This window comes from Ctenocephalides felis, unplaced genomic scaffold, assembly GCF_003426905.1.
Source record: "Ctenocephalides felis isolate EL2017-DRISC unplaced genomic scaffold, ASM342690v1 CF-g0.4_SCAFFOLD_03614, whole genome shotgun sequence".
In the NCBI taxonomy this organism is placed as follows: Eukaryota; Metazoa; Arthropoda; class Insecta; order Siphonaptera; family Pulicidae; genus Ctenocephalides; species Ctenocephalides felis.
Window position 1 is genome coordinate 1 of NW_020539768.1, and position 18,257 is coordinate 18,257.

The window sequence follows — 18,257 nt, forward strand, 5'->3', positions numbered from 1 at the left end:
CCTTGGATTAAAAGTCCATGCTCTGCCGAAAATCCTATACAGCATTTAGCAAGCATTTAAAAGTATATATTTGCAAAACACACAACGCCCGAACAGGGACTTGAACCCTGGACCCTTGGATTAAAAGTCCAATGCTCTACCGACTGAGCTATCCGGGCTCTGAATAAAGCCCGAAGTCTATAAGATCTACAATGCTTTCAAGCAGCTGGTCTAAAACAATATGTTTTCAAAGATCCTATACTGCATTTAGCAGCAAGTCAAAAAGAATATATTTGCAAACAAACGCCCGAACCGGGACTTGAACCCTGGACCCTTGGATTAAAAGTCCAATGCTCTACCGACTGAGCTATCCGGGCTCTGAATAAACCCGAGTCTAAAAAACCTACAATGCTTTCAAGCAGCTAGTCTAAAACAATATTTTCGCAAAAATCCTATACTGCATTTAGCAGCAAGTCAAAAAGAATATATTTGCAAAACAAACGCCCGAACAGGGACTTGAACCCTGGACCCTTGGATTAAAAGTCCAATGCTCTACCGACTGAGCTATCCGGGCTCTGAATAAAGCCCGAAGTCTAAAAAACCTACAATGCTTTCAAGCAGCTAGTCTAAAACAATATGTTCGCAAAAATCCTATACTGCATTTAGCAGCAAGTCAAAAGAATATATTTGCAAAACAACGCCCGAACAGGACTTGACCCTGGACCCTTGGTTAAAGTCCAATGCTCATACCGACTGAGCTATCCGGCTCTGAACAAACCCGAAGTCTGAAAAACCTACAATGCTTTCAAGCAGCTAGTCTAACAATATGTTCGCAAAAATCCTATACTGCATTTAGCAGCAAGTCAAAAAGTATATATTTGCAAAAAACACGCCCGAACAGGGACTTGAACCCTGGACCCTTGGATTAAAAGTCCAATGCTCTACCGACTGAGCTATCCGGGCTCTGAATAAAGCCCGAAGTCTAAAAACCTACAATGCTTTCAAGCAGCTAGTCTAAAACAATATGTTTTCAAAATCCTATACTGCATTTAGCAGCAAGTCAAAAAGAATATATTTGCAAACAAACGCCCGAACAGCTGAACCCTGGACCCTTGGATTAAAAGTCCAATGCTCTACCGACTGAGCTATCCGGGCTCTGAATGAAGCCCGAAGTCTAAAAACCTACAATGCTTTCAAGCAGCTAGTCTAAAACAATATGTTTCAAAATCCTATACTGCATTTAGCAGCAAGTCAAAAAGAATATATTTGCAAAACAAACGCCCGAACAGGGACTTGAACCCTGGACCCTTGGATTAAAGTCCAATGCTCTACCGACTGAGCTATCCGGCTCTGAATAAAGCCCGAAGTCTAAAAACCTACAATGCTTTCAAGCAGCTAGTCTAAAACAATATGTTCGCAAAAATCCTATACTGCATTTAGCAGCAAGTCAAAAGAATATATTTGCAAAACAAACGCCCGAACAGGGACTTGAACCTGGACCCTTGGATTAAAAGTCCAATGCTCTACCGACTGAGCTATCCGGGCTCTGAACAAAACCCGAAGTCTAAAAACCTACAATGCTTTCAAGCAGCTAGTCTAAAACAATATGTTCGCAAAAATCCTATACTGCATTTAGCAGCAAGTCAAAAGAATATATTTGCAAAACAAACGCCCGAACAGGGACTTGAACCCTGGACCCTTGGATTAAAAGTCCAATGCTCTACCGACTGAGCTATCCGGGCTCTGAATAAAGCCCGAAGTCTAAAAAACCTACAATGCTTTCAAGCAGCTAGTCTAAAACAATATGTTCGCAAAATCCTATACTGCATTTAGCAGCAAGTCAAAAAGAATATATTTGCAAAACAAACGCCCGAACAGGGACTTGAACCCTGGACCCTTGGATTAAAAGTCCAATGCTCTACCGACTGAGCTATCCGGGCTCTGAATAACCCGAAGTCTAAAAAACCTACAATGCTTTCAAGCAGCTAGTCTAAAACAATATGTTCGCAAAATCCTATACTGCATTTAGCAGCAAGTCAAAAAGAATATATTTGCAAAACAAACGCCCGAACAGGGACTTGAACCCTGTTGGATTAAAAGTCCAATGCTCTACCGACTGAGCTATCCGGGCTCTGAATGAAGCCCGAAGTCTGAAAAACCTACAATGCTTTCAAGCAGCTAGTCTAAAACAATATGTTTTCAAAAATCCTATACTGCATTTAGCAGCAAGTCAAAAGAATATATTTGCAAAACAAACGCCCGAACAGGGACTTGAACCCTGGACCCTTGGATTAAAAGTCCAATGCTCTACCGACTGAGCTATCCGGGCTCTGAATAACCCTGACCCTTAGAATATGTTCGCGAAAATCCTATACTGCATTTAGCAGCAAGTCAAAAGAATATATTTGCAAACAAACGCCCGAACAGGGACTTGAACCCTGGACCCTTGGAATATGTTCGCAAAAATCCTATACTGCATTTAGCAGCAAGTCAAAAAGAATATATTTGCAAAACAAACGCCCGAACAGGGACTTGAACCCTGGACCCTTGGATTAAAAGTCCAATGCTCTACCGACTGAGCTATCCGGGCTCTGAATAAAGCCCGAAGTCTAAAAAACCTACAATGCTTTCAAGCAGCTAGTCTAAAACAATATGTTCGCAAAAATCCTATACTGCATTTAGCAGCAAGTCAAAAAGAATATATTTGCAAAACAAACGCCCGAACAGGGACTTGAACCCGTGGATTAAAAGTCCAATGCTCTACCGACTGAGCTACCCGGGCTCGGAATGAAGCCCGAAGTCTGAAAAACCTACAATGCTTTCAAGAAGCTAGTCTAAAACAATATGTTTTCAAAGATCCTATACTGCATTTAGCAGCAAGTCAAAAAGAATATATTTGCAAAACAAACGCCCGAACAGGGACTTGAACCCTGGACCCTTGGATTAAAAGTCCAATGCTCTACCGACTGAGCTATCCGGGCTCTGAATAACCCTGGACCCTTGGAATATGTTCGCAAAAATCCTATACTGCATTTAGCAGCAAGTCAAAAAGAATATATTTGCAAAACAAACGCCCGAACAGGGACTTGAACCCTGGACCCTTGGAATATGTTCGCAAAAATCCTATACTGCATTTAGCAGCAAGTCAAAAAGAATATATTTGCAAAACAAACGCCCGAACAGGGACTTGAACCCTGCACCCTTGGAATAAAAGTCCAATGCTCTACCGACTTAGCTATGCGGGCTCTGAATAAAGCCCAAAGTCTATAAAACCTACAATGCTTTCAAGCAGCTAGTCTAAAACAATATGTTCGCAAAAATCCTATACTGCATTTAGCAGCAGGTCAAAAAGAATATATTTGCAAAACCCTGGACCCTTGGATTAAAAGTCCAATGCTCCACCGACTAAGCTATCCGGGCTCTGAATAAAGCCCGAAGTCTAACAAACCTACAATGCTTTCAAGCAGCTAATCTAAAACAATATGTTCGCAAAAATCCTATACAGCATTTAGCAGCAAGTCAAAAAGTATATATTTGCAAAACACACGCCCGAAAGGGACTTGAACCCTGGACCCTTGGATTAAAAGTCCAATGCTCTACCGACTGAGCTATCCGGGCTCTGAATAAAGCCCGAAGTCTATGAAATCTACAATGCTTTCAAGCAGCTAGTCTAAAACAATATGTTTTCAAAGATCCTATACTGCATTTAGCAGCAAGTCAAAAAGAATATATTTGCAAAACAAACGCCCGAACAGGGACTTGAACCCTGGACCCTTGGATTAAAAGTCCAATGCTCTACCGACTGAGCTATCCGGGCTCTGAACAAAACCCGAAGTCTGAAAAACCTACAATGCTTTCCAGCAGCTAGTCTAAAACAATATGTTCGCAAAAATCCTATACTGCATTTAGCAGCAAGTCAAAAAGAATATATTTGCAGAAGAAACGCCCGAACAGGGACTTGAACCCTGGACCCTTGGATTAAAAGTCCAATGCTCTACCGACTGAGCTATCCGGGCTCTGAATAAAGTCCGAAGTCTATGAAATCTACAATGCTTTCAAGCAGCTAGTCTAAAACAATATGTTTTCAAAGATCCTATACTGCATTTAGCAGCAAGTCAAAAAGAATATATTTGCAAAACAACCGCCCGAACAGGGACTTGAACCCTGGACCCTTGGATTAAAAGTCCAATGCTCCACCGACTGAGCTATCCGGGCTCTGAATAACCCTGGACCCTTGGAATATGTTCGCAAAAATCCTATACTGCATTTAGCAGCAAGTCAAAAAGAATATATTTGCAAAACAAACGCCCGAACAGGGACTTGAACCCTGCACCCTTGGAATAAAAGTCCAATGCTCTACCGACTTAGCTACGCGGGCTCTGAATAAAGCCCAAAGTCTATAAAACCTACAATGCTTTCAAGCAGCTAGTCTAAAACAATATGTTCGCAAAAATCCTATACTGCATTTAGCAGCAGGTCAAAAAGAATATATTTGCAAAACCCTGGACCCTTGGATTAAAAGTCCAATGCTCCACCGACTAAGCTATCCGGGCTCTGAATAAAGCCCGAAGTCTAACAAACCTACAATGCTTTCAAGCAGCTAATCTAAAACAATATGTTCGCAAAAATCCTATACAGCATTTAGCAGCAAGTCAAAAAGTATATATTTGCAAAACACACGCCCAAACAGGGACTTGAACCCTGGACCCTTGGATTAAAAGTCCAATGCTCTACCGAAAATCCTATACAGCATTTAGCATCAAGTCAAAAAGTATATATTTGCAAAACACACGCCCGAACAGGGACTTGAACCCTGGACCCTTGGATTAAAAGTCCAATGCTCTACCGACTGAGCTATCCGGGCTCTGAATAAAGCCCGAAGTCTATAAGATCTACAATGCTTTCAAGCAGCTGGTCTAAAACAATATGTTTTCAAAGATCCTATACTGCATTTAGCAGCAAGTCAAAAAGAATATATTTGCAAAACAAACGCCCGAACAGGGACTTGAACCCTGAACCCTTGGATTAAAAGTCCAATGCTCTACCGACTGAGCTATCCGGGCTCAGAATGAAGCCCGAAGTCTAAAAAACCTACAATGCTTTCAAGCAGCTAGTCTAAAACAATATGTTTTCAAAGATCCTATACTGCATTTAGCAGCAAGTCAAAAAGAATATATTTGCAAAACAAACGCCCGAACAGGGACTTGAACCCTGGACCCTCGGATTAAAAGTCCAATGCTCTACCGACTGAGCTATCCGGGCTCTGAATAAAGCCCGAAGTCTAAAAAACCTACAATGCTTTCAAGCAGCTAGTCTAAAACAATATGTTCGCAAAAATCCTATACTGCATTTAGCAGCAAGTCAAAAAGAATATATTTGCAAATCAAACGCCCGAACAGGGACTTGAACCCTGGACCCTTGGATTAAAAGTCCAATGCTCTACCGACTGAGCTAACCTACAATGCTTTCAAGCAGCTAGTCTAAAACAATATGTTCGCAAAAATCCTATACTGCATTTAGCAGCAAGTCAAAAAGAATATATTTGCAAAACAAACGCCCGAACAGGGACTTGAACCCGTGGATTAAAAGTCCAATGCTCTACCGACTGAGCTACCCGGGCTCGGAATGAAGCCCGAAGTCTGAAAAACCTACAATGCTTTCAAGAAGCTAGTCTAAAACAATATGTTCTCAAAGATCCTATACTGCATTTAGCAGCAAGTCAAAAAGAATATATTTGCAAAACAAACGCCCAAACAGGGACTTGAACCCTGGACCCTTGGATTAAAAGTCCAATGCTCTACCGACTGAGCTATCCGGGCTCTGAATCACCCTGGACCCTTGGAATATGTTCGCAAAAATCCTATACTGCATTTAGAAGCAAGTCAAAAAGAATATATTTGCAAAACAAACGCCCGAACAGGGACTTGAACCCTGGACCCTTGGAATATGTTCGCAAAAATCCTATACTGCATTTAGCAGCAAGTCAAAAAGAATATATTTGCAAAACAAACGCCCGAACAGGGACTTGAACCCTGCACCCTTGGAATAAAAGTCCAATGCTCTACCGACTTAGCTATGCGGGCTCCGAATAAAGCCCAAAGTCTATAAAACCTACAATGCTTTCAAGCAGCTAGTCTAAAACAATATGTTCGCAAAATCCTATACTGCATTTAGCAGCAGGTCAAAAAGAATATATTTGCAAAACCCTGGACCCTTGGATTAAAAGTCCAATGCTCCACCGACTAAGCTATCCGGGCTCTGAATAAAGCCCGAAGTCTAACAAACCTACAATGCTTTCAAGCAGCTAATCTAAAACAATATGTTCGCAAAAATCCTATACAGCATTTAGCAGCAAGTCAAAAAGTATATATTTGCAAAACACACGCCCGAACAGGGACTTGAACCCTGGACCCTTGGATTAAAAGTCCAATGCTCTACCGACTGAGCTATCCGGGCTCTGAAAAAGCCCGAAGTCTATGAAATCTACAATGCTTTCAAGCAGCTAGTCTAAAACAATATGTTTTCAAAGATCCTATACTGCATTTAGCAGCAAGTCAAAAAGAATATATTTGCAAAACAAACGCCCGAACAGGGACTTGAACCCTGGACCCTTGGATTAAAAGTCCAATGCTCTACCGACTGAGCTATCCGGGCTCTGAACAAACCCGAAGTCTGAAAAACCTACAATGCTTTCAAGCAGCTAGTCTAAAACAATATGTTCGCAAAAATCCTATACTGCATTTAGCAGCAAGTCAAAAAGAATATATTTGCAGAAGAAACGCCCGAACAGGGACTTGAACCCTGGACCCTTGGATTAAAAGTCCAATGCTCTACCGACTGAGCTATCCGGGCTCTGAATAAAGCCCGAAGTCTAAAAAACCTACAATGCTTTCAAGCAGCTAGTCTAAAACAATATGTTTTCAAAGATCCTATACTGCATTTAGCAGCAAGTCAAAAAGAATATATTTGCAAAACAAACGCCCGAACAGGGACTTGAACCCTGGACCCTTGGATTAAAAGTCCAATGCTCTACCGACTGAGCTATCCGGGCTCAGAATGAAGCCCGAAGTCTAAAAAACCTACAATGCTTTCAAGCAGCTAGTCTAAAACAATATATTTGCAAAACAAACGCCCGAACAGGGACTTGAACCCTGGACCCTTGGATTAAAAGTCCAATGCTCTACCGACTGAGCTATCCGGGCTCTGAATAAAGCCCGAAGTCTAAAAAACCTACAATGCTTTCAAGCAGCTAGTCTAAAACAATATGTTCGCAAAAACAAACGCCCGAACAGGGACTTGAACCCTGGACCCTTGGATTAAAAGTCCAATGCTCTACCGACTGAGCTATCCGGGCTCTGAATAAAGCCCGAAGTCTAAAAAACCTACAATGCTTTCAAGCAGCTAGTCTAAAACAATATGTTCGCAAAAATCCTATACTGCATTTAGCAGCAAGTCAAAAAGAATATATTTGCAAAACAAACGCCCGAACAGGGACTTGAACCCGTGGATTAAAAGTCCAATGCTCTACCGACTGAGCTACCCGGGCTCGGAATGAAGCCCGAAGTCTGAAAAACCTACAATGCTTTCAAGAAGCTAGTCTAAAACAATATGTTCTCAAAGATCCTATACTGCATTTAGCAGCAAGTCAAAAAGAATATATTTGCAAAACAAACGCCCAAACAGGGACTTGAACCCTGGACCCTTGGATTAAAAGCCCAGTGCTCTACCGACTGAGCTATCCGGGCTCTGAATAACCCTGGACCCTTGGATTAAAAGTCCAATGCTCCACCGACTAAGCTATCTGGGCTCTGAATAAAGCCCGAAGTCTAACAAACCTACAATGCTTTCAAGCAGCTAATCTAAAACAATATGTTCGCAAAAATCCTATACAGCATTTAGCAGCAAGTCAAAAAGTATATATTTGCAAAACACACGCCCGAACAGGGACTTGAACCCTGGACCCTTGGATTAAAAGTCCAATGCTCTACCGACTGAGCTATCCGGGCTCTGAATAAAGCCCGAAGTCTATGAAATCTACAATGCTTTCAAGCAGCTAGTCTAAAACAATATGTTTTCAAAAATCCTATACTGCATTTAGCAGCAAGTCAAAAGAATATATTTGCAAAACAACGCCCGAACAGGGACTTGAACCCTGGACCCTTGGATTAAAAGTCCAATGCTCTACCGACTGAGCTATCCGGGCTCTGAACAAAACCCGAAGTCTGAAAAACCTACAATGCTTTCCAGCAGCTAGTCTAAAACAATATGTTCGCAAAAATCCTATACTGCATTTAGCAGCAAGTCAAAAAGAATATATTTGCAGAAGAAGCGCCCGAACAGGGACTTGAACCCTGGACCCTTGGATTAAAAGTCCAATGCTCTACCGACTGAGCTATCCGGGCTCTGAATAAAGCCCGAAGTCTAAAAAACTAAAATGCTTTCAAGCAGCTAGTCTAAAACAATATGTTTTCAAAGATCCTATACTGCATTTAGCAGCAAGTCAAAAAGAATATATTTGCAAAACAACCGCCCAAACAGGGACTTGAACCCTGGACCCTTGGATTAAAAGTCCAATGCTCCACCGACTGAGCTATCCGGGCTCTGAATAACCCTGGACCCTTGGAATATGTTCGCAAAAATCCTATACTGCATTTAGCAGCAAGTCAAAAAGAATATATTTGCAAAACAAACGCCCGAACAGGGACTTGAACCCTGCACCCTTGGAATAAAAGTCCAATGCTCTACCGACTTAGCTATGCGGGCTCTGAATAAAGCCCAAAGTCTATAAATCCTACAATGCTTTCAAGCAGCTAGTCTAAAACAATATGTTCGCAAAAATCCTATACTGCATTTAGCAGCAGGTCAAAAAGAATATATTTGCAAAACCCAGGACTTGAACCCTGGACCCTTGGATTAAAAGTCCAATGCTCTACCGACTGAGCTATCCGGGCTCTGAATAAGGCCCGAAGTCTATAAGATCTACAATGCTTTCAAGCAGCTGGTCTAAAACAATATGTTTTCAAAATCCTATACTGCATTTAGCAGCAAGTCAAAAAGAATATATTTGCAAAACAAACGCCCGAACAGGGACTTGAACCCTGGACCCTTGGATTAAAAGTCCAATGCTCTACCGACTGAGCTATCCGGGCTCTGAATAAAGCCCGAAGTCTAAAAACCTACAATGCTTTCAAGCAGCTAGTCTAAAACAATATGTTTTCAAAGATCCTATACTGCATTTAGCAGCAAGTCAAAAAGAATATATTTGCAAAACAAACGCCCGAACAGGGACTTGAACCCTGGACCCTTGGATTAAAAGTCCAATGCTCTACCGACTGAGCTATCCGGGCTCTGAATAAAGCCCGAAGTCTAAAAAACCTACAATGCTTTCAAGCAGCTAGTCTAAAACAATATGTTCGCAAAAATCCTATACTGCATTTAGCAGCAAGTCAAAAAGAATATATTTGCAAAACAAACGCCCGAACAGGGACTTGAACCCTGGACCCTTGGATTAAAAGTCCAATGCTCTACCGACTGAGCTATCCGGGCTCTGAATAAAGCCCGAAGTCTAAAAAACCTACAATGCTTTCAAGCAGCTAGTCTAAAACAATATGTTCGCAAAATCCTATACTGCATTTAGCAGCAAGTCAAAAAGAATATATTTGCAAAACAAACGCCCGAACAGGGACTTGAACCCGTGGATTAAAAGTCCAATGCTCTACCGACTGAGCTACCGGGCTTGGAATGAAGCCCGAAGTCTGAAAAACCTACAATGCTTTCAAGCAGCTAGTCTAAAACAATATGTTCGCAAAGATCCTATACTGCATTTAGCAGCAAGTCAAAAAGAATATATTTGCAAAACAAACGCCCAAACAGGGACTTGAACCCTGGACCCTTGGATTAAAAGCCCAGTGCTCTACCGACTGAGCTATCCGGGCTCTGAATAACCCTGGACCCTTGGATTAAAAGTCCAATGCTCCACCGACTAAGCTATCCGGGCTCTGAATAAAGCCCGAAGTCTAACAAACCTACAATGCTTTCAAGCAGCTAATCTAAAACAATATGTTCGCAAAAATCCTATACAGCATTTAGCAGCAAGTCAAAAAGTATATTTTGCAAACAAACACGCCCGAACAGGGACTTGAACCCTGGACCCTTGGATTAAAAGTCCAATGCTCTACCGACTGAGCTATCCGGGCTCTGAATAAAGCCCGAAGTCTAAAAAATCTACAATGCTTTCAAGCAGCTAGTCTAAAACAATATGTTTTCAAAGATCCTATACTGCATTTAGCAGCAAGTCAAAAAGAATATATTGCAAAACAAACGCCCGAACAGGGACTTGAACCCTGGACCCTTGGATTAAAAGTCCAATGCTCTACCGACTGAGCTATCCGGGCTCTGAACAAAACCGAAGTCTGAAAAACCTACAATGCTTTCAAGCAGCTAGTCTAAAACAATATGTTCGCAAAATCCTATACTGCATTTAGCAGCAAGTCAAAAGAATATATTTGCAAAACAAACGCCCGAACAGGGACTTGAACCCTGGACCCTTGGATTAAAAGTCCAATGCTCTACCGACTGAGCTATCCGGGCTCTGAATAAAGCCCGAAGTCTAAAAACTAAAATGCTTTCAAGCAGCTAGTCTAAAACAATATGTTTTCAAAGATCCTATACTGCATTTAGCAGCAAGTCAAAAAGAATATATTTGCAAAACAACCGCCCAAACAGGGACTTGAACCCTGGACCCTTGGATTAAAGTCCAATGCTCACCGACTGAGCTATCCGGGCTCTGAATAACCCTTGACCCTTGGAATATGTTCGCAAAAATCCTATACTGCATTTAGCAGCAAGTCAAAAAGAATATATTTGCAAAACAAACGCCCGAACAGGGACTTGAACCCTGCACCCTTGGAATAAAAGTCCAATGCTCTACCCGACTGAGCTATGCGGGCTCTGAATAAAGCCCAAAGTCTATAAATCCTACAATGCTTTCAAGCAGCTAGTCTAAAACAATATGTTCGCAAAAATCCTATACTGCATTTAGCAGCAGGTCAAAAAGAATATATTTGCAAAAACCCAGGACCCTTGGATTAAAAGTCCAATGCTCCACCGACTAAGCTAATCCGGGCTCTGAATAAGCCCGAAGTCTAAAAAACCTACAATGCTTTCAAGCAGCTAGTCTAAAACAATATGTTCGCAAAAATCCTATACGCATTTAGCAGCAGTCAAAAAGTATATATTTGCAAAACACACGCCCAACAGGGACTTGAACCCTGGACCCTTGGATTAAAGTCCAATGCTCTACTACCGACTGAGCTATCCGGGCTCTGAATAAAGCCGAAGTCTATGAAATCTACAATGCTTTCAAGCAGCTAGTCTAAAACAATATGTTTCTCAAAGATCCTATACTGCATTTAGCAGCAAGTCAAAAGAATATATTTGCAAAACAAACGCCCGACCAGGGACTTGAACCCTGGACCCTTGGATTAAAAGTCCAATGCTCTACCGACTGAGCTATCCGGGCTCTGAACAAAGCCCGAAGTCTAAAAAACTAAATGCTTTCAAGCAGCTAGTCTAAAACAATATGTTTTCAAAGATCCTATACTGCATTTAGCAGCAAGTCAAAAGAATATATTTGCAAAACAAACGCCCGAACAGGGACTTGAACCCTGGACCCTTGGATTAAAAGTCCAATGCTCTACCGACTGAGCTATCCGGCTCTGAATAACCCGGACCCTTGGAATATGTTCGCAAAAAACTCCTACTGCATTTAGCAGCAGTCAAAAAGAATATATTTGCAAAACAAACGCCCGAACAGGACTTGAACCCTGGACCCTTGGAATATGTTCGCAAAAATCCTATACTGCATTTAGCAGCAATCAAAAAGAATGTATTGCAAAACAAACGCCCGAACAGGGACTTGAACCCTGCACCTTGGAATAAAAGTCCAATGCTCTACCGACTTAGCTATGCGGCTCTGAATAAGCCCAAAGTCTAAAAACCTACAATGCTTTCAAGCAGCTAGTCTAAAACAATATGTTCGCAAAATCCTATACTGCATTTAGCAGCAGGTCAAAAAGAATATATTTGCAAAACCCTGGACCCTTGGATTAAAAGCCCATGCTCCACTCCCGACTAAGCTATCCGGCTCTGAATAAAGCCCGAAGTATACTGCATTTAGCAGCAAGTCAAAAAGAATATATTTGCAAAACAACGCCCGAACAGGACTTGAACCCTGGACCCTTGGATTAAAAGTCCAATGCTCTACCGACTGAGCTATCCGGGCTCGAATGAAGCCCGAAGTCTAAAAACCTACAATGCTTTCAAGCAGCTAGTCTAAAACATATGTTTTCAAAGATCCTATACTGCATTTAGCAGCAAGTCAAAAAGAATATATTTGCAAAACAACGCCCGAACAGGGACTTGAACCCTGGACCCTTGGATTAAAAGTCCAATGCTCTACCGACTGAGCTATCCGGGCTCTGAATAAAGCCCGAAGTCTAAAAACCTACAATGCTTTCAAGCAGCTAGTCTAAAACAATATGTTCGCAAAAATCCTATACAGCATTTAGCAGCAAGTCAAAAAGTATATATTTGCAAAACACACGCCCGAACAGGGACTTGAACCCTGGACCCTTGGATTAAAAGTCCAATGCTCTACCGACTGAGCTATCCGGGCTCTGAATAAAGCCCGAAGTCTAAAAACCTACAATGCTTTCAAGCAGCTAGTCTAAAACAATATGTTTTCAAAGATCCTATACTGCATTTAGCAGCAAGTCAAAAAGAATATATTTGCAAAACAAACGCCCGACAGGGACTTGAACCCTGGACCCTTGGATTAAAAGTCCAATGCTCTACCGACTGAGCTATCCGGCTCTGAATAAAGCCCGAAGTCTAAAAAACCTACAATGCTTTCAAGCAGCTAGTCTAAAACAATATGTTTTTCAAAAATCCTATACTGCATTTAGCAGCAAGTCAAAAGAATATATTTGCAAAACAAACGCCCGAACAGGGACTTGAACCCTGGACCCTTGGATTAAAAGTCCAATGCTCTACCGACTGAGCTATCCGGGCTCTGAACAAAACCCGAAGTCTAAAAACCTACAATGCTTTCAAGCAGCTAGTCTAAAACAATATGTTCGCAAAAATCCTATACTGCATTTAGCAGCAGTCAAAAAGAATATATTTGCAAACAAACGCCCGAACAGGGACTTGAACCCTGGACCCTTGGATTAAAAGTCCAATGCTCTACCGACTGAGCTATCCCGGCCTCTGAATGAAGCCCGAAGTCTAAAAACCTACAATGCTTTCAAGCAGCTAGTCTAAAACAATATGTTCGCAAAAATCCTATACTGCATTTAGCAGCAAGTCAAAAAGAATATATTTGCAAAACAAACGCCCGAACAGGGACTTGAACCCTGGACCCTTGGATTAAAAGTCCAATGCTCTACCGACTGAGCTATCCGGGCTCTGAATGAAGCCCGAAGTCTAAAAACCTACAATGCTTTCAAGCAGCTAGTCTAAAACAATATGTTTTCAAAGATCCTATACTGCATTTAGCAGCAAGTCAAAAAGAATATATTTGCAAAACAAACGCCCGAACAGGGACTTGAACCCTGGACCCTTGGATTAAAAGTCCAATGCTCTACCGACTGAGCTATCCGGGCTCTGAATAAAGCCCGAAGTCTAAAAAACCTACAATGCTTTCAAGCAGCTAGTCTAAAACAATATGTTCGCAAAAATCCTATACTGCATTTAGCAGCAAGTCAAAAAGAATATATTTGCAAAACAAACGCCCGAACAGGGACTTGAACCCTGAACCCTTGGATTAAAAGTCCAATGCTCTACCGACTAAGCTATCCGGCCTCTGAACAAAACCCGAAGTCTGAAAAACCTACAATGCTTTCAAGCAGCTAGTCTAAATATGTTCGCAAAAATCCTATACTGCATTTAGCAGCAAGTCAAAAAGAATATATTTGCAAAACCCTGCACCCTTGGATTAAAAGTCCAATGCTCCACCGACTGAGCTATCCGGGCTCTGAATAAAGCCCGAAATCTAAAAAACCTACAATGCTTTCAAGCAGCTAGTCTAAAACAATATGTTCGCAAAAATCCTATACTGCATTTAGCAGCAAGTCAAAAAGAATATATTTGCAAAACAAACGCCCGAAAAGGGACTGAATAAAGCCCGAAGTCTAAAAAATCTACAATGCTTTCAAGCAGCTAGTCTAAAACAATATGTTTTCAATGATCCTATACTGCGTTTAGCAGCAAGTCAAAAAGAATATATTTGCAAAACAACGCCCGACCAGAGACTTGAACCTGGACCCTTGGATTAAAAGTCCAATGCTCTACCGACTGAGCTATCCGGCTCTGAATAAAGCCCGAAGTCTAAAAAATCTACAATGCTTTCAAGCAGCTAGTCTAAAACAATATGTTCGCAAAAATCCTATACTGCATTTAGCAGCAAGTCAAAAAGAATATATTCGCAAAACAAACGCCCGAACAGGGACTTGAACCCTGGACCCTTGGATTAAAAGTCCAATGCTCTACCGACTGAGCTATCCGGGCTCTGAATAAAGCCGAAGTCTAAAAAACCTACAATGCTTTCAAGCAGCTAGTCTAAAACAATATGTTCGCAAAAATCCTATACTGCATTTAGCAGCAAGTCAAAAAGAATATATTTGCAAAACAAACGCCCGAACAGGGACTTGAACCCTGGACCTTGGATTAAAAGTCCAATGCTCTACCGACTGAGCTATCCGGGCTCTGAACAAAACCCGAAGTCTAAAAAACCTACAATGCTTTCAAGCAGCTAGTCTAAAACAATTGTTCGCAAAAAATCCTATACTGCATTTAGCAGCAAGTCAAAAAGAATATATTTGCAAAACACACGCCCGAACAGGGACTTGAACCCTGGACCCTTGGATCAAAAGTCCAAAACCTACAATGCTTTCAAGCAGCTAGTCTAAAACAATATGTTCGCAAAAATCCTATACTGCATTTAGCAGCAAGTCAAAAAGAATATATTTGCAAAACAAACGCCCGAACAGGGACTTGAACCCTGGACCCTTGGATTAAAAGTCCAACGCTCTACCGACTGAGCTATCCGGGCTCTGAATAAAGCCCGAAGTCTAAAAAATCTACAATGCTTTCAAGCAGCTAGTCTAAAACAATATGTTTTCAATGATCCTATACTGCGTTTAGCAGCATGTCAAAAAGAATATATTTGCAAAACAAACGCCCGACCAGGGACTTGAACCCTGGACCCTTGGATTAAAAGTCCAATGCTCTACCGACTGAGCTATCCGGGCTCTGAACAAAACCCGAAGTCTAAAAAACCTACAATGCTTTCAAGCAGCTAGTCTAAAACAATATGTTCGCAAAAATCCTATACAGCATTTAGCAGCAAGTCAAAAAGTATATATTTGCAAAACACACGCCCGAACAGGGACTTGAACCCTGGACCCTTGGATTAAAAGTCCAATGCTCTACCGACTGAGCTATCCGGGCTCTGAATAAAACCCGAAGTCTAAAAACCTACAATGCTTTCAAGCAGCTAGTCTAAAACAATATGTTCGCAAAAATCCTATACTGCATTTAGCAGCAAGTCAAAAAGAATATATTTGCAAAACAAACGCCCGAACAGGGACTTGAACCCTGGACCCTTGGATTAAAAGTCCAATGCTCTACCGACTGAGCTATCCGGCCTCTGAACAAAACCCGAAGTCTGAAAAACCTACAATGCTTTCAAGCAGCTAGTCTAAAACAATATGTTCGCAAAAATCCTATACTGCATTTAGCAGCAAGTCAAAAAGAATATATTTGCAAAACAAACGCCCGAACAGGGACTTGAACCCTGGACCCTTGGATTAAAAGTCCAATGCTCTACCGACTGAGCTACCCAGGCTCGGAATGAAGCCCGAAGTCTAAAAAACCTACAATGCTTTCAAGCAGCTAGTCTAAAACAATATGTTTTCAATGATCCTATACTGCGTTTAGCAGCATGTCAAAAAGAATATATTTGCAAAACAAACGCCCGACCAGGGACTTGAACCCTGGACCCTTGGATTAAAAGTCCAATGCTCTACCGACTGAGCTATCCGGGCTCTGAACAAAACCGAAGTCTAAAAAACCTACAATGCTTTCAAGCAGCTAGTCTAAAACAATATGTTCGCAAAAATCCTATACAGCATTTAGCAGCAAGTCAAAAAGTATATATTTGCAAAACCAACGCCCGAACAGGGACTTGAACCCTGGACCTTGGATTAAAAGTCCAATGCTCTACCGACTGAGCTATCCGGGCTCTGAATAAAGCCCGAAGTCTAAAAAATCTACAATGCTTTCAAGCAGCTAGTCTAAAACAATATGTTTTCAAAGATCCTATACTGCATTTAGCAGCAAGTCAAAAAGAATATATTTGCAAAACAAACGCCCGAACAGGGACTTGAACCCTGGACCCTTGGATTAAAAGTCCAATGCTCTACCGACTGAGCTATCCGGGCTCTGAACAAAGCCCGAAGTCTAAAAAACCTACAATGCTTTCAAGCAGCTAGTCTAAAACAATATGTTTTCAAAGATCCTATACTGCATTTAGCAGCAAGTCAAAAAGAATATATTTGCAAAACAAACGCCCGAACAGGGACTTGAACCCTGGACCCTTGGATTAAAAGTCCAATGCTCTACCGACTGAGCTATCCGGGCTCTGAACAAAACCCGAAGTCTGAAAAACCTACAATGCTTTCAAGCAGCTAGTCTAAAACAATATGTTCGCAAAAATCCTATACTGCATTTAGCAGCAAGTCAAAAAGAATATATTTGCAAAACAAACGCCCGAACAGGGACTTGAACCCTGGACCCTTGGATTAAAAGTCCAATGCTCTACCGACTGAGCTATCCGGGCTCTGAATGAAGCCCGAAGTCTAAAAAACCTACAATGCTTTCAAGCAGCTAGTCTAAAACAATATGTTTTCAAAGATCCTATACTGCATTTAGCAGCAAGTCAAAAAGAATATATTTGCAACAAAACGCCCGAACAGGGACTTAACCCTGGACCCTTGGATTAAAAGTCCAATGCTCTACCGACTGAGCTATCGGGCTCTGAATAAAGCCCGAAGTCTAAAAAACCTACAATGCTTTCAAGCAGCTAGTCTAAAACAATATGTTCGCAAAAATCCTATACAGCATTTAGCAGCAAGTCAAAAAGTATATATTTGCAAAACACACGCCCGAACAGGGACTTGAACCCTGGACCCTTGGATTAAAAGTCCAATGCTCTACCGACTGAGCTATCCGGGCTCTGAATAAAGCCCGAAGTCTATAAAACCTACAATGCTTTCAAGCAGCTAGTCTAAAACAATATGTTTTCAAAGATCCTATACTGCATTTAGCAGCAAGTCAAAAAGAATATATTTGCAAAACAAACGCCCGAACAGGGACTTGAACCCTGGACCCTTGGATTAAAAGTCCAATGCTCTACCGACTGAGCTATCCGGGCTCAGAATGAAGCCCGAAGTCTAAAAACCTACAATGCTTTCAAGCAGCTAGTCTAAAACAATATGTTTTCAAAGATCCTATACTGCATTTAGCAGCAAGTCAAAAAGAATATATTTGCAAAACAAACGCCCGAACAGGGACTTGAACCCTGGACCCTTGGATTAAAAGTCCAATGCTCTACCGACTGAGATCCGGGCTCTGAATAAAGCCCGAAGTCTAAAAAACCTACAATGCTTTCAAGCAGCTAGTCTAAAACAATATGTTCGCAAAAATCCTATACTGCATTTAGCAGCAAGTCAAAAAGAATATATTTGCAAAACAAACGCCCGAACAGGGACTTGAACCCTGGACCCTTGGATTAAAAGTCCAATGCTCTACCGACTGAGCTATCCGGGCTCTGAATAAACCCGAAGTCTAAAAACCTACAATGCTTTCAAGCAGCTAGTCTAAAACAATATGTTCGCAAAAATCCTATACTGCATTTAGCAGCAAGTCAAAAAGAATATATTTGCAAAACACCCCCGAACAGGGACTTGAACCCTGGACCCTTGGATTAAAAGTCCAATGCTCTACCGACTGAGCTATCCGGGCTCTGAATAAAGCCCGAAGTCTAAAACCTACAATGCTTTCAAGCAGCTAGTCTAAAACAATATGTTCGCAAAATCCTATACTGCATTTAGCAGCAAGTCAAAAGAATATATTTGCAAAAACGCCCGAACAGGGACTTGAACCCTGGACCCTTGGATTAAAAGTCCAATGCTCTACCGACTGAGCTATCCGGGCTC

At 41.5% G+C, this 18,257-nt stretch overlaps 65 non-coding genes across 65 annotated transcripts; all 65 read right to left on the reverse strand.

Moving 5' to 3' along the window:
- Window positions 1-85: 85 nt before the first annotated feature.
- Window positions 86-158, reverse strand: Trnak-uuu. Its single transcript has one exon. It is a non-coding gene; the product is annotated as a tRNA-Lys (tRNA).
- Window positions 159-283: 125 nt separating this feature from the next.
- Window positions 284-356, reverse strand: Trnak-uuu. Its single transcript has one exon. It is a non-coding gene; the product is annotated as a tRNA-Lys (tRNA).
- A 124-nt stretch (window positions 357-480) lies between these two features.
- Window positions 481-553, reverse strand: Trnak-uuu. Its single transcript has one exon. It is a non-coding gene; the product is annotated as a tRNA-Lys (tRNA).
- Window positions 554-869: 316 nt separating this feature from the next.
- On the reverse strand, window positions 870-942 carry Trnak-uuu. Its single transcript has one exon. It is a non-coding gene; the product is annotated as a tRNA-Lys (tRNA).
- Window positions 943-1,452: 510 nt separating this feature from the next.
- Window positions 1,453-1,524, reverse strand: Trnak-uuu. The gene has a single exon. It is a non-coding gene; the product is annotated as a tRNA-Lys (tRNA).
- Window positions 1,525-1,648: 124 nt separating this feature from the next.
- On the reverse strand, window positions 1,649-1,721 carry Trnak-uuu. The gene has a single exon. It is a non-coding gene; the product is annotated as a tRNA-Lys (tRNA).
- A 125-nt stretch (window positions 1,722-1,846) lies between these two features.
- Trnak-uuu lies at window positions 1,847-1,919 on the reverse strand. The gene has a single exon. It is a non-coding gene; the product is annotated as a tRNA-Lys (tRNA).
- A 316-nt stretch (window positions 1,920-2,235) lies between these two features.
- Trnak-uuu lies at window positions 2,236-2,308 on the reverse strand. The gene has a single exon. It is a non-coding gene; the product is annotated as a tRNA-Lys (tRNA).
- Window positions 2,309-2,496: 188 nt separating this feature from the next.
- Trnak-uuu lies at window positions 2,497-2,569 on the reverse strand. The gene has a single exon. It is a non-coding gene; the product is annotated as a tRNA-Lys (tRNA).
- A 318-nt stretch (window positions 2,570-2,887) lies between these two features.
- On the reverse strand, window positions 2,888-2,960 carry Trnak-uuu. Its single transcript has one exon. It is a non-coding gene; the product is annotated as a tRNA-Lys (tRNA).
- A 565-nt stretch (window positions 2,961-3,525) lies between these two features.
- On the reverse strand, window positions 3,526-3,597 carry Trnak-uuu. The gene has a single exon. It is a non-coding gene; the product is annotated as a tRNA-Lys (tRNA).
- Window positions 3,598-3,723: 126 nt separating this feature from the next.
- Window positions 3,724-3,796, reverse strand: Trnak-uuu. The gene has a single exon. It is a non-coding gene; the product is annotated as a tRNA-Lys (tRNA).
- A 126-nt stretch (window positions 3,797-3,922) lies between these two features.
- Window positions 3,923-3,995, reverse strand: Trnak-uuu. The gene has a single exon. It is a non-coding gene; the product is annotated as a tRNA-Lys (tRNA).
- A 126-nt stretch (window positions 3,996-4,121) lies between these two features.
- Trnak-uuu lies at window positions 4,122-4,194 on the reverse strand. Its single transcript has one exon. It is a non-coding gene; the product is annotated as a tRNA-Lys (tRNA).
- A 576-nt stretch (window positions 4,195-4,770) lies between these two features.
- Window positions 4,771-4,843, reverse strand: Trnak-uuu. Its single transcript has one exon. It is a non-coding gene; the product is annotated as a tRNA-Lys (tRNA).
- Window positions 4,844-4,969: 126 nt separating this feature from the next.
- On the reverse strand, window positions 4,970-5,042 carry Trnak-uuu. The gene has a single exon. It is a non-coding gene; the product is annotated as a tRNA-Lys (tRNA).
- A 126-nt stretch (window positions 5,043-5,168) lies between these two features.
- Trnak-uuu lies at window positions 5,169-5,241 on the reverse strand. Its single transcript has one exon. It is a non-coding gene; the product is annotated as a tRNA-Lys (tRNA).
- Window positions 5,242-5,725: 484 nt separating this feature from the next.
- Window positions 5,726-5,798, reverse strand: Trnak-uuu. Its single transcript has one exon. It is a non-coding gene; the product is annotated as a tRNA-Lys (tRNA).
- A 564-nt stretch (window positions 5,799-6,362) lies between these two features.
- Window positions 6,363-6,435, reverse strand: Trnak-uuu. Its single transcript has one exon. It is a non-coding gene; the product is annotated as a tRNA-Lys (tRNA).
- A 125-nt stretch (window positions 6,436-6,560) lies between these two features.
- Trnak-uuu lies at window positions 6,561-6,633 on the reverse strand. Its single transcript has one exon. It is a non-coding gene; the product is annotated as a tRNA-Lys (tRNA).
- A 125-nt stretch (window positions 6,634-6,758) lies between these two features.
- Trnak-uuu lies at window positions 6,759-6,831 on the reverse strand. Its single transcript has one exon. It is a non-coding gene; the product is annotated as a tRNA-Lys (tRNA).
- Window positions 6,832-6,957: 126 nt separating this feature from the next.
- Window positions 6,958-7,030, reverse strand: Trnak-uuu. The gene has a single exon. It is a non-coding gene; the product is annotated as a tRNA-Lys (tRNA).
- Window positions 7,031-7,108: 78 nt separating this feature from the next.
- Window positions 7,109-7,181, reverse strand: Trnak-uuu. Its single transcript has one exon. It is a non-coding gene; the product is annotated as a tRNA-Lys (tRNA).
- Window positions 7,182-7,260: 79 nt separating this feature from the next.
- On the reverse strand, window positions 7,261-7,333 carry Trnak-uuu. The gene has a single exon. It is a non-coding gene; the product is annotated as a tRNA-Lys (tRNA).
- Window positions 7,334-7,651: 318 nt separating this feature from the next.
- Window positions 7,652-7,724, reverse strand: Trnak-uuu. The gene has a single exon. It is a non-coding gene; the product is annotated as a tRNA-Lys (tRNA).
- A 188-nt stretch (window positions 7,725-7,912) lies between these two features.
- On the reverse strand, window positions 7,913-7,985 carry Trnak-uuu. Its single transcript has one exon. It is a non-coding gene; the product is annotated as a tRNA-Lys (tRNA).
- Window positions 7,986-8,109: 124 nt separating this feature from the next.
- Trnak-uuu lies at window positions 8,110-8,182 on the reverse strand. Its single transcript has one exon. It is a non-coding gene; the product is annotated as a tRNA-Lys (tRNA).
- Window positions 8,183-8,308: 126 nt separating this feature from the next.
- Trnak-uuu lies at window positions 8,309-8,381 on the reverse strand. The gene has a single exon. It is a non-coding gene; the product is annotated as a tRNA-Lys (tRNA).
- Window positions 8,382-8,506: 125 nt separating this feature from the next.
- Trnak-uuu lies at window positions 8,507-8,579 on the reverse strand. The gene has a single exon. It is a non-coding gene; the product is annotated as a tRNA-Lys (tRNA).
- Window positions 8,580-9,055: 476 nt separating this feature from the next.
- Window positions 9,056-9,128, reverse strand: Trnak-uuu. Its single transcript has one exon. It is a non-coding gene; the product is annotated as a tRNA-Lys (tRNA).
- A 125-nt stretch (window positions 9,129-9,253) lies between these two features.
- Trnak-uuu lies at window positions 9,254-9,326 on the reverse strand. Its single transcript has one exon. It is a non-coding gene; the product is annotated as a tRNA-Lys (tRNA).
- Window positions 9,327-9,452: 126 nt separating this feature from the next.
- Trnak-uuu lies at window positions 9,453-9,525 on the reverse strand. The gene has a single exon. It is a non-coding gene; the product is annotated as a tRNA-Lys (tRNA).
- Window positions 9,526-9,841: 316 nt separating this feature from the next.
- Window positions 9,842-9,914, reverse strand: Trnak-uuu. Its single transcript has one exon. It is a non-coding gene; the product is annotated as a tRNA-Lys (tRNA).
- Window positions 9,915-10,102: 188 nt separating this feature from the next.
- Trnak-uuu lies at window positions 10,103-10,175 on the reverse strand. Its single transcript has one exon. It is a non-coding gene; the product is annotated as a tRNA-Lys (tRNA).
- Window positions 10,176-10,300: 125 nt separating this feature from the next.
- On the reverse strand, window positions 10,301-10,373 carry Trnak-uuu. The gene has a single exon. It is a non-coding gene; the product is annotated as a tRNA-Lys (tRNA).
- Window positions 10,374-10,496: 123 nt separating this feature from the next.
- On the reverse strand, window positions 10,497-10,569 carry Trnak-uuu. Its single transcript has one exon. It is a non-coding gene; the product is annotated as a tRNA-Lys (tRNA).
- A 285-nt stretch (window positions 10,570-10,854) lies between these two features.
- Trnak-uuu lies at window positions 10,855-10,928 on the reverse strand. The gene has a single exon. It is a non-coding gene; the product is annotated as a tRNA-Lys (tRNA).
- Window positions 10,929-11,427: 499 nt separating this feature from the next.
- Window positions 11,428-11,500, reverse strand: Trnak-uuu. Its single transcript has one exon. It is a non-coding gene; the product is annotated as a tRNA-Lys (tRNA).
- A 123-nt stretch (window positions 11,501-11,623) lies between these two features.
- Window positions 11,624-11,695, reverse strand: Trnak-uuu. Its single transcript has one exon. It is a non-coding gene; the product is annotated as a tRNA-Lys (tRNA).
- A 495-nt stretch (window positions 11,696-12,190) lies between these two features.
- Trnak-uuu lies at window positions 12,191-12,262 on the reverse strand. Its single transcript has one exon. It is a non-coding gene; the product is annotated as a tRNA-Lys (tRNA).
- Window positions 12,263-12,384: 122 nt separating this feature from the next.
- Trnak-uuu lies at window positions 12,385-12,457 on the reverse strand. The gene has a single exon. It is a non-coding gene; the product is annotated as a tRNA-Lys (tRNA).
- A 125-nt stretch (window positions 12,458-12,582) lies between these two features.
- Trnak-uuu lies at window positions 12,583-12,655 on the reverse strand. Its single transcript has one exon. It is a non-coding gene; the product is annotated as a tRNA-Lys (tRNA).
- Window positions 12,656-12,779: 124 nt separating this feature from the next.
- Trnak-uuu lies at window positions 12,780-12,852 on the reverse strand. Its single transcript has one exon. It is a non-coding gene; the product is annotated as a tRNA-Lys (tRNA).
- A 125-nt stretch (window positions 12,853-12,977) lies between these two features.
- Trnak-uuu lies at window positions 12,978-13,050 on the reverse strand. The gene has a single exon. It is a non-coding gene; the product is annotated as a tRNA-Lys (tRNA).
- Window positions 13,051-13,173: 123 nt separating this feature from the next.
- Window positions 13,174-13,246, reverse strand: Trnak-uuu. Its single transcript has one exon. It is a non-coding gene; the product is annotated as a tRNA-Lys (tRNA).
- A 126-nt stretch (window positions 13,247-13,372) lies between these two features.
- On the reverse strand, window positions 13,373-13,445 carry Trnak-uuu. The gene has a single exon. It is a non-coding gene; the product is annotated as a tRNA-Lys (tRNA).
- A 125-nt stretch (window positions 13,446-13,570) lies between these two features.
- On the reverse strand, window positions 13,571-13,643 carry Trnak-uuu. The gene has a single exon. It is a non-coding gene; the product is annotated as a tRNA-Lys (tRNA).
- A 126-nt stretch (window positions 13,644-13,769) lies between these two features.
- On the reverse strand, window positions 13,770-13,842 carry Trnak-uuu. Its single transcript has one exon. It is a non-coding gene; the product is annotated as a tRNA-Lys (tRNA).
- Window positions 13,843-14,474: 632 nt separating this feature from the next.
- Window positions 14,475-14,547, reverse strand: Trnak-uuu. Its single transcript has one exon. It is a non-coding gene; the product is annotated as a tRNA-Lys (tRNA).
- Window positions 14,548-14,672: 125 nt separating this feature from the next.
- On the reverse strand, window positions 14,673-14,744 carry Trnak-uuu. Its single transcript has one exon. It is a non-coding gene; the product is annotated as a tRNA-Lys (tRNA).
- Window positions 14,745-15,018: 274 nt separating this feature from the next.
- Window positions 15,019-15,091, reverse strand: Trnak-uuu. Its single transcript has one exon. It is a non-coding gene; the product is annotated as a tRNA-Lys (tRNA).
- A 126-nt stretch (window positions 15,092-15,217) lies between these two features.
- Trnak-uuu lies at window positions 15,218-15,290 on the reverse strand. Its single transcript has one exon. It is a non-coding gene; the product is annotated as a tRNA-Lys (tRNA).
- Window positions 15,291-15,416: 126 nt separating this feature from the next.
- Trnak-uuu lies at window positions 15,417-15,489 on the reverse strand. Its single transcript has one exon. It is a non-coding gene; the product is annotated as a tRNA-Lys (tRNA).
- Window positions 15,490-15,614: 125 nt separating this feature from the next.
- Window positions 15,615-15,687, reverse strand: Trnak-uuu. The gene has a single exon. It is a non-coding gene; the product is annotated as a tRNA-Lys (tRNA).
- A 126-nt stretch (window positions 15,688-15,813) lies between these two features.
- Window positions 15,814-15,886, reverse strand: Trnak-uuu. Its single transcript has one exon. It is a non-coding gene; the product is annotated as a tRNA-Lys (tRNA).
- A 126-nt stretch (window positions 15,887-16,012) lies between these two features.
- On the reverse strand, window positions 16,013-16,085 carry Trnak-uuu. Its single transcript has one exon. It is a non-coding gene; the product is annotated as a tRNA-Lys (tRNA).
- Window positions 16,086-16,210: 125 nt separating this feature from the next.
- On the reverse strand, window positions 16,211-16,282 carry Trnak-uuu. The gene has a single exon. It is a non-coding gene; the product is annotated as a tRNA-Lys (tRNA).
- Window positions 16,283-16,408: 126 nt separating this feature from the next.
- On the reverse strand, window positions 16,409-16,481 carry Trnak-uuu. The gene has a single exon. It is a non-coding gene; the product is annotated as a tRNA-Lys (tRNA).
- A 126-nt stretch (window positions 16,482-16,607) lies between these two features.
- On the reverse strand, window positions 16,608-16,680 carry Trnak-uuu. Its single transcript has one exon. It is a non-coding gene; the product is annotated as a tRNA-Lys (tRNA).
- Window positions 16,681-16,806: 126 nt separating this feature from the next.
- On the reverse strand, window positions 16,807-16,879 carry Trnak-uuu. Its single transcript has one exon. It is a non-coding gene; the product is annotated as a tRNA-Lys (tRNA).
- A 322-nt stretch (window positions 16,880-17,201) lies between these two features.
- Trnak-uuu lies at window positions 17,202-17,274 on the reverse strand. Its single transcript has one exon. It is a non-coding gene; the product is annotated as a tRNA-Lys (tRNA).
- A 126-nt stretch (window positions 17,275-17,400) lies between these two features.
- Trnak-uuu lies at window positions 17,401-17,473 on the reverse strand. The gene has a single exon. It is a non-coding gene; the product is annotated as a tRNA-Lys (tRNA).
- A 322-nt stretch (window positions 17,474-17,795) lies between these two features.
- On the reverse strand, window positions 17,796-17,868 carry Trnak-uuu. Its single transcript has one exon. It is a non-coding gene; the product is annotated as a tRNA-Lys (tRNA).
- A 122-nt stretch (window positions 17,869-17,990) lies between these two features.
- Window positions 17,991-18,063, reverse strand: Trnak-uuu. Its single transcript has one exon. It is a non-coding gene; the product is annotated as a tRNA-Lys (tRNA).
- Window positions 18,064-18,182: 119 nt separating this feature from the next.
- Trnak-uuu lies at window positions 18,183-18,255 on the reverse strand. The gene has a single exon. It is a non-coding gene; the product is annotated as a tRNA-Lys (tRNA).
- Window positions 18,256-18,257: the final 2 nt, after the last annotated feature.